The sequence below is a fragment of the Gadus morhua genome, chromosome 16 (assembly GCF_902167405.1).
Source record: "Gadus morhua chromosome 16, gadMor3.0, whole genome shotgun sequence".
In the NCBI taxonomy this organism is placed as follows: domain Eukaryota; kingdom Metazoa; phylum Chordata; class Actinopteri; order Gadiformes; family Gadidae; genus Gadus; species Gadus morhua.
The window spans coordinates 8,552,348-8,559,917 of record NC_044063.1 but is presented as its reverse complement, the minus strand read 5'-3'; the positions used below and the strand labels follow the sequence as shown (position 1 = coordinate 8,559,917).

At 46.3% G+C, this 7,570-nt stretch overlaps 1 protein-coding gene across 2 annotated transcripts in view; it reads left to right on the top strand.

The window, feature by feature from the left end:
• Positions 1-2,328: 2,328 nt before the first annotated feature.
• Positions 2,329-7,570, top strand: part of slc8a2b (solute carrier family 8 member 2b) — a 110,484-nt gene continuing 105,242 nt past the window's right edge. Inside the window, exon 1 of one of the 2 annotated variants that reach the window (XM_030380274.1) lies at positions 2,329-2,559. The gene's annotated coding sequence lies outside the window, so the exon portion shown is untranslated. The remainder of the gene's footprint in view (positions 2,560-7,570) is intronic. The other variant, XM_030380273.1, reaches the window with a different exon arrangement.

Sequence of the window (7,570 nt, the reverse complement as noted above, 5' to 3'; positions counted from 1 at the left end):
GTGACTGTGTTTGTGACTATATATACATCTCTCATCTATATAGTGTGACAGTGCGTGCGTGTGGCCGCGATGTGTGTGTGGGGTTCTATGCAGGAGCGTATTTGACTAAATGTAAGCATATATGTGTGTGCGTGTGTCTGTATGCGGTTGGCTGGGCTGAGAGTGCATAATAATCTTTGTGTGTGTGTGTGTGTGTTTATGCATAACTCTGTGCATGAGTGAGTGTCTATTTGTCTGTGGGAGTGACTGTTTGCATGATAAAGGTTTGTAACATATCCTGTTTGATGCGTCTGTGTCTGTGTGTGTGTGGCTTTGTGTGGTTGCCTATGTGCGTGCATGCGTGTGCATGTGTTTGGAACCATTTGTTGCTATCAAGATGTGTGGTTTAACCATAGGGTCAGAAAACTAGCTTTATGTTTTATGATTCTCCAGCTTGGTTTGGTTCCTCAATCGATTGCTCCTTCCTCTTTTGCATAAAAGTATTCTCAATCGCGCCTTACTTGATTTATTCTAGAGCTGTCAAGCGATTAAAATATTTAATCGTGATTAATCGCATTAAAGTCATAGTTAACTCACGATTAATCGCAATTAATCACAAATTATTTTTCTATGCTAAATATCCCTTGATTTTTTTGTCCCGTAATTCTTCTCATTTTAATTATCTTATCAACATGGTGAAGTGCATCGGCTTGCCTTGTGCAAATGATTTTTTATTGATAACAACATTGGCATATACTGATCAAAACAGGACGATACAAAAAAAGAGCCTATAGTGCAATTAAACGACTGCTTTGAACAAATGTAATTTGAACATAGCAGTCAGGCTACTGCTTCTTTGTTTTGAGCCAAAGAAAAAAAATATTTTATTATTATTATTATTTTTTTAAATATAATAATTGCGTTAATCGCACGATAATTTTTTTTAACGCCGTTAAAATTGGTTTGCGTTAACGCCGTTAATAACGCGTTTAACTGACAGCTCTAATTTATTCATTTGTTTATTACTCAATCACCATATTGTTTAGATGTGTTGCAATGTTTTTTAATGCTGTAATTTTGTCTTATGTGATCTTCCCTGCATTTGGTGATGGTTACTGGTGATGGTGGTGGTGGTAGTAGTTGCGTTGGCTAGGAGGATACTGGAGTGACTGGTAAAGGTTGGACGATACCGGAGTCACTGGTAATGGGTGGAGGATAATGGAGTCATCGGTAATGGGGTGGAGGATCGTGGAGTCAATGGTAATGGTTGGAGGATAATGGGGTCACTGGTATTGGGGGTGGTTTGGTGATAGTGATAGTGACATATATAATGTTGGTGGAAATGCTGCTGGTGATAGTGTTATAATGGTGGTGGTGGAGATGATACAACAACATTGTAGTGGTGAGAGTAGTCGTGGTGGAATTGTAGTAGGGGGGAGATAATGACATGGTAGTGGTGAGAGTAGTCATGGTGTTACTGTAGGGGTTGAGATAACTACCGGCATATTGTTATGGTTAGAGTATATGGTGGTACTGTAGTAGGGGTGGAGACAACAACGTGGTAGTGGTGAGAGTAGTCCCAGTGTCCCAGTGGGAGCAAGGGAAGTATTGGGGTGGAATGAGTGTGTGGGGGTGACAGCCAGTCTGTACCGGTTGAGGTCTCCCCCTGTGGACCCTCCATATGCCTGTAGATCTGTTCTGAGTGACTGCCTGTCTGGACAAAATCTGCCGCTTGCTTGGTCAGCAGCCTGGGTGGGTCAGTAGATTGCTGCAAGTCTAGCGCAGCAGCCAGCAGCGGTAAGTAATTGCCACTCCTTGGCCGAAACGCTTTAACAATGAAAATGTATATCTCACTACCAACAGGCCATATACCTTCATTCTGCTTCATCCCCAGACCCTTAGAGAATCCAATCTGCTGGGTTAGCGTTTTACTTTCTATGTCTAGCATTTTACAGTTTATCTACAGCTTTGATTGCACAATATTGCATAATATTCAATCTAGTAATTACTGTAATGAAACCTATCCACCTTTGATTGATCTTGGTTTTTGATTGATTATCTCACTTAATATCTCCACTGACGCAACTGACTAATGGATGAGTAAATAATTAAACCATTCGTTTTAAATACAGATCCGGCGCTAGATTGAGGTGTGCTTACGTTAAATTCAGTTGGGATAGGCCCTACACAAAATACCAGCATATAATACTAGCCTACTCATCTCGCACCTTTATTCCATCGCTCGGCTGCTGTTTTCCTCTCTTCCCTCCTCGTCTCACGGGATGCCAGCGCGCGGTGGCGATAACCCTTGCCGTGCGCGCTCTCGCGCCAAACCGCCCTGCTTGCACTGCGGTCGCGCGCTGTTTGTGTGATGATGAGGGGCCGGTGGGAGCTCGCGTGCTGCTGTTTGTGAGTGTCGGCGCGAGGACGAGTCGAACGTCGGGGATAGCGCGCGGGAGAAGAATTAACGAACGGTTTTCTTAGTTTTCACAGATTCCTAACGTCAGCACCTTTAGTCATGTTTGTTATTCCAAGCGCGGCACTTGTTTCGAAAGACGCTCAACAGTAGAGGAATAGAAGGTAAGATACTACATTTTACTCGCTCCGTGTTTTGCACTTGTTCAAGTGGACTGGTGGATGTAGCCTGTAGCTGCCTGGACCCATGGGAGTACAGCATGAAGCCTTTTACCACGCCGAAACCAAACCCTTTGAAACCCTACAAGGTTCACGACCCAGTGTACATTATGTGTAAACTGTAGGCCTATAGGCTACCATTATAAACGCGAGTTTATTAGTGTTTGGTTGGACATACACGCTCCAATATTTGGATATTACTACTATTCACTCAATTAAGCTGCAATTATTAGTAGCCTAGTATGTCATTTTTTTTGTTGAGATGCTGTGTTGCACAACCAAAACGTTGTATAGTCTACGCGCTTGTACCGGAGCCTCTCCGTGGCCCAATTCCCCAAGTTTTCAGGAGCGTGAGGAAAATACAAAGGACGTTGCGGGTTTGTGCTGAATGCCTTGCCCACTACTGCCGTAGTGCGAGCCAAGGGGTCCTTTTGTCTTTGTACAAAACGTCTCTCCAAGATTTGTAGGCGCGTTTCCAGCATCGCAATTCCTGTCCATTAAAGTGTAGCCTAACCCTTTCTATAATTTTGGTAAATATTTCCATTATCTCCAATAGTGTTTGAAATGCGAATAAAAATCCATGGGGGGGATCAAAAACAATATTTGGCTGTGCCAGAGACACACTTCATCAGTGTAGTCTTTTGATATTTTGTGTGTAGCGCAGACATTCACCAAATCAAACTATTAAACTAGGTTCATTGTAAATAGCCTATTGCAAATTATGAAACGCTGTCTTTGAAAGACAGGCATTTATTGTAACGAGAGTGATCCGCTGAAGGTCTGATAATTGCTTACCCAGCTCTTTTGAGGTCCCGCATCAGTTATCGTGCTGGAGAAGATAAATAGACATGATTGCGCCTTTTGGCCGCAAAGTCTTGACTCCCCTTGACCCGTCTCCATAGCCTGTTTATTAATCCCCGAACTCTTCGAACTGCCGATGTAATCTCGCGTGTTGCTAATTAACTGACTCATTCGGGGTTCGGTGAAGCGCGCTTTCTCGGCTTAATTGATTTACGCATCATAGATGCTCAACTTTTGGGGTTAAATCCATCGTTCAGATTGGAGCTGGGGCGTTGCGTAACGGCACGTCGGAACCCTCCCTCCAACAGCCTATAAACTGGGGCAGTTTGGGGTTGTGCGACGCACTCCCGCATTGAAATAAACCTGAAAGAATGGAACCGTTAACTGTCAGGTTCGGTTGCAGCGGGGCTGTGACCGACAGAGGGCGGTTGCAGTAGCGTCGAACAGGAGGATTCTCCTGCTCAGAGGAGCGGTCAGACCAGCGGTGTTTCCCCTCTCTGCAGTCACTCTGCTGCGGGGCTTCCCCTGTTCTCCAACTGCGCTATGATGCTGATCCTAGCACTTCATCCAACCCTCCTTTAGATCACAGCGCCTCTCTCTCCACCCATCTCAGGGATGTAATGTTGGCTATGGCTCCCTGATTGCAGCTAAAAGATGCTAATTTGCTCCGTGCGGGTTTCTCTGACGGTTCTTTGATCCGAGCCCTGTCACGCTCCCCACTGTTATTCATATCCTGCACGCTCTCCAATTGTCTCTCCATCACTTTTTATATTGGACCTTCTTTATCGGTCTGTCGGTCTCTCTGTTTTTCAAGTTGTCGGTCTATCCTTCTTTTTTCTCTCTCGTCTTATCTTTCCGCTCTCTCTCGTTCCTTTTTCTCTCTCTCTTCTCTGTGTATCTCTCGCTCTGCTTTCTTTCTTTCTCTACTTTCTTTTTGTATCTCCCCCCCAAGCACTAGTACAACTTATCCAAAACGAAATAGGCGATTGACCTGCACTATACAAGTCTAGCCCTCCAGAACATCACATATCCCCCTCTCTCTTTCTCGCTCCCACTCTCTGCTTATCTATCTATCTATATTCTCAGCTTATCTCTCTCTCTCTCTCTCTCTCTCTCTCTCTCTCTCTCTCTCTCTCTCTCTCTCTCTCTCTCTCTCTCTCTCTCTCTCTCTCTCTCTCTCTCTCTCTCTCTCTCTCTCTCTCTCTTTATATATCTTCCCACAGACACACACACACACACACACACACACACACACACACACACACACACACACACACACACACACACACACACACACACACACACACACACACACACACACACACACACACACACACACACACACACACACACACACACACACCTCTCTCTAATGCCCTGTGTTCTCCTCACACTGCATTACATGTAACAAATGAGGTCCATCTGCTGCTCCTGGTCCTCATACATCTTTGAGCCATGCTTCCCTGAGCGGAGCAGCCACCCTCCCTCTCACACTACCGTTAACCTACCGCTAACCCTAACCCACTAGTTAGTTGTTACCAACCAGATAACACACACACAGCCCATCACTGTCCCTAACACAAACCCACTGGTTAGTGGTTACCAACCAGATAACACACACACAGCCCATCACTGTCCCTAACACAAACCCACTGGTTAGTGGTGGTTACCAACCAGATAACACACACACAGCCCATCACTGTCCCTAACACAAACCCACTGGTTAGTGGTGGTTACCAACCAGATAACACACACAGCGTCCCACTCGTTGGGACGCTGTGTGTGTTATCTTGTTGGTTCTAATGCCAGGTGAGGCATTAGGCAGCTGCCCTTATCCCAGGAGCGACCTCCACTGTTCCTGCTGCAGCAACACCTGCAGTCCTGCGTTGATCATCACCACCACCGGGCCGCAGGCCACACCCTCTCCCTGCACCCCCCCCCCCCCCTCCCCCTACCAGACCGCCCTCCCCCCCTTCGTTCCCCTCCCTATTCCAGACTCTGCCCCTCCCTCGCCCTCCCCTTTCCCCCCCCCCTCCTCCTCCTCCCCCCTCCCCCTTCGTCTTTCCAGCCGGTCTGATTGCTCTCTGGGGGGTGGGGCTGTGTACTGTATCTTCAGCACCATGGTATCGTTACACAGTTTTTGTCTCAACTGCTCCCATTAGCAGGCTCTGATTGGTGCGGTGGAGGGGGGGGGGGGCGTTCAGGGAGGGTGGGGCACGGGCCGACTCGGAGTAGCAGACCAACAGATGGACAGACATGCAGGCAGACAGACGGGTGTACATAGGGAAATCGCTGGAGGCCGTTCTTAGTTTGACCATGACGGAGATTGAGAGATGAGCAAGAGATGAAGGCTTGAGCAGATAGACAGATGGACAGACAGTGAGGCAAGCAGTCATACAGCTAGACAGGTAATAAGACAGGCAGATGGGCATGGGAAGGCTAACAGACCGAGAGACACAGACCGGCAAACAAGCGAGCCAACGAGTGGCGCAGCCCTTGTGTGGACGCACCTTGCATGCACTACTGGAGGGAGAGACTCCTCCACACACCCAATATGGAACAAGTGAGCTAACGGGGTTTTGGGAAATAGATACACACTGGGAGACAGTAACTACAACCCCGTGAGGGAGTCATTCAAATAAGGCCAGGCCAATGTTTAGGATGTATTAGGCAGACTGAGTGCTCCAGGGCTGTGAGCCACGTGGTCTGTCGTTAAATTGTTTTGAGGTGTGCGTGCGTGAGCGTGTGAGTGTGTATGTATGGTCTCGCTATGGGAGGAAAATTGCTTTTTTTTTAAGATTAGAATTATTTCAGATATTCATTAAATAGATGGAACAGATAGTTTTGCCCAAATTGACTTATGTTGAACATGGGTAGGGAATGGGAAGGGCTAGGCCTCTTGCTTCTAGTATGCATACTGGTAGACTCTGGGGATCGAACCGAGGATCTTTCAGACTGGCGTCAATCAGCCTTTAACCGCTCCACAGCCCTGCCCTGCAGTACGTCGCATGTTATTAGTTAATGCAGCATGCACCAGGGGCAAAATCTAAGCCCTAGTAGCAATCCCTAGAAGCTCCTCATTTATCCCATGGCCATATTTCTAATGGCTCATACATTAACTCAGCTCAGAGTTAAGCCACACTGCCAGGCAACCGAGCTCAAGGAGTCTTTTAAAAAAAAAGAAAGAATCTGTCATGCAATTTGATGAATTATGGTCCTCCTCATTTGCCTGTTCACATTGCATGATGTGTTCCTATGCCTGTGACACATTGCAGTCACACACACACACACACACGCACGCACGCACGCACGCACGCACGCATGCACGCACGCACACACACACATACACACACACACACACACACACACACACACACACACACACACACCCACACACACACACGATGATGTGTTCTTCAGTGCATATTCTGATATTAGGTGTTCCTGCATGAAGACTCCCTGATTGGATTGATTAAAATAAATGTATCTTTAGTGAATTCAAATAGTAGTGGCTCCTTGAATAAATCTGAAATGTCTCAGCGTGTTCCAGTAGCACAAGATTAAACTGTGGCAAGGTATTACCAAATTCTCTCTCTCTCTCTCTCTTTCTCTCTCTCTCTCTCTCTCTCTCTCTCTCTCTATATATATATATATATATATATATATATATATATTTTTTTTTTTTTCCCTCTGGCTCTTTCTCTGTTTCTGGCTCTTCTTCCTCTGCTCTCTCTCCGTGTCTCATTACTTTCTCTCAATCTCTCATTTTCCTCTCTCTCCCTCTCTATCTCCTCTTTCTCCCTCTCTCCCTCTCTCTCTCTGTCTCTCTCTCTCTCTCTCTCTCTCTCTCTCTCTCTCTCTCTCTCTCTCTCTCTCTCTCTCTCTCTCTCTCTCTCTCTCTCTCTCTCTCTCTCTCTCTCTCTCTCTCTCTCTCCCCCCACTCCATCTCCTCTTTCTCACCCTCCCTCACTCTCTCTCTCTGTTTCTCTCTCTGTCTTTTTTTCTGGCATTTGAAAAACCTCCACCGGGTAACTTTCTCATTTTCACCTCGTCCACAGACCATATGTTATTTCCATCATTTAATTAATTCTCTCTCACCCTCTCTCTCATCCTATCCCAATTGGTCTCCTTCCTTTATTTTGCCCTGAAACTCTCT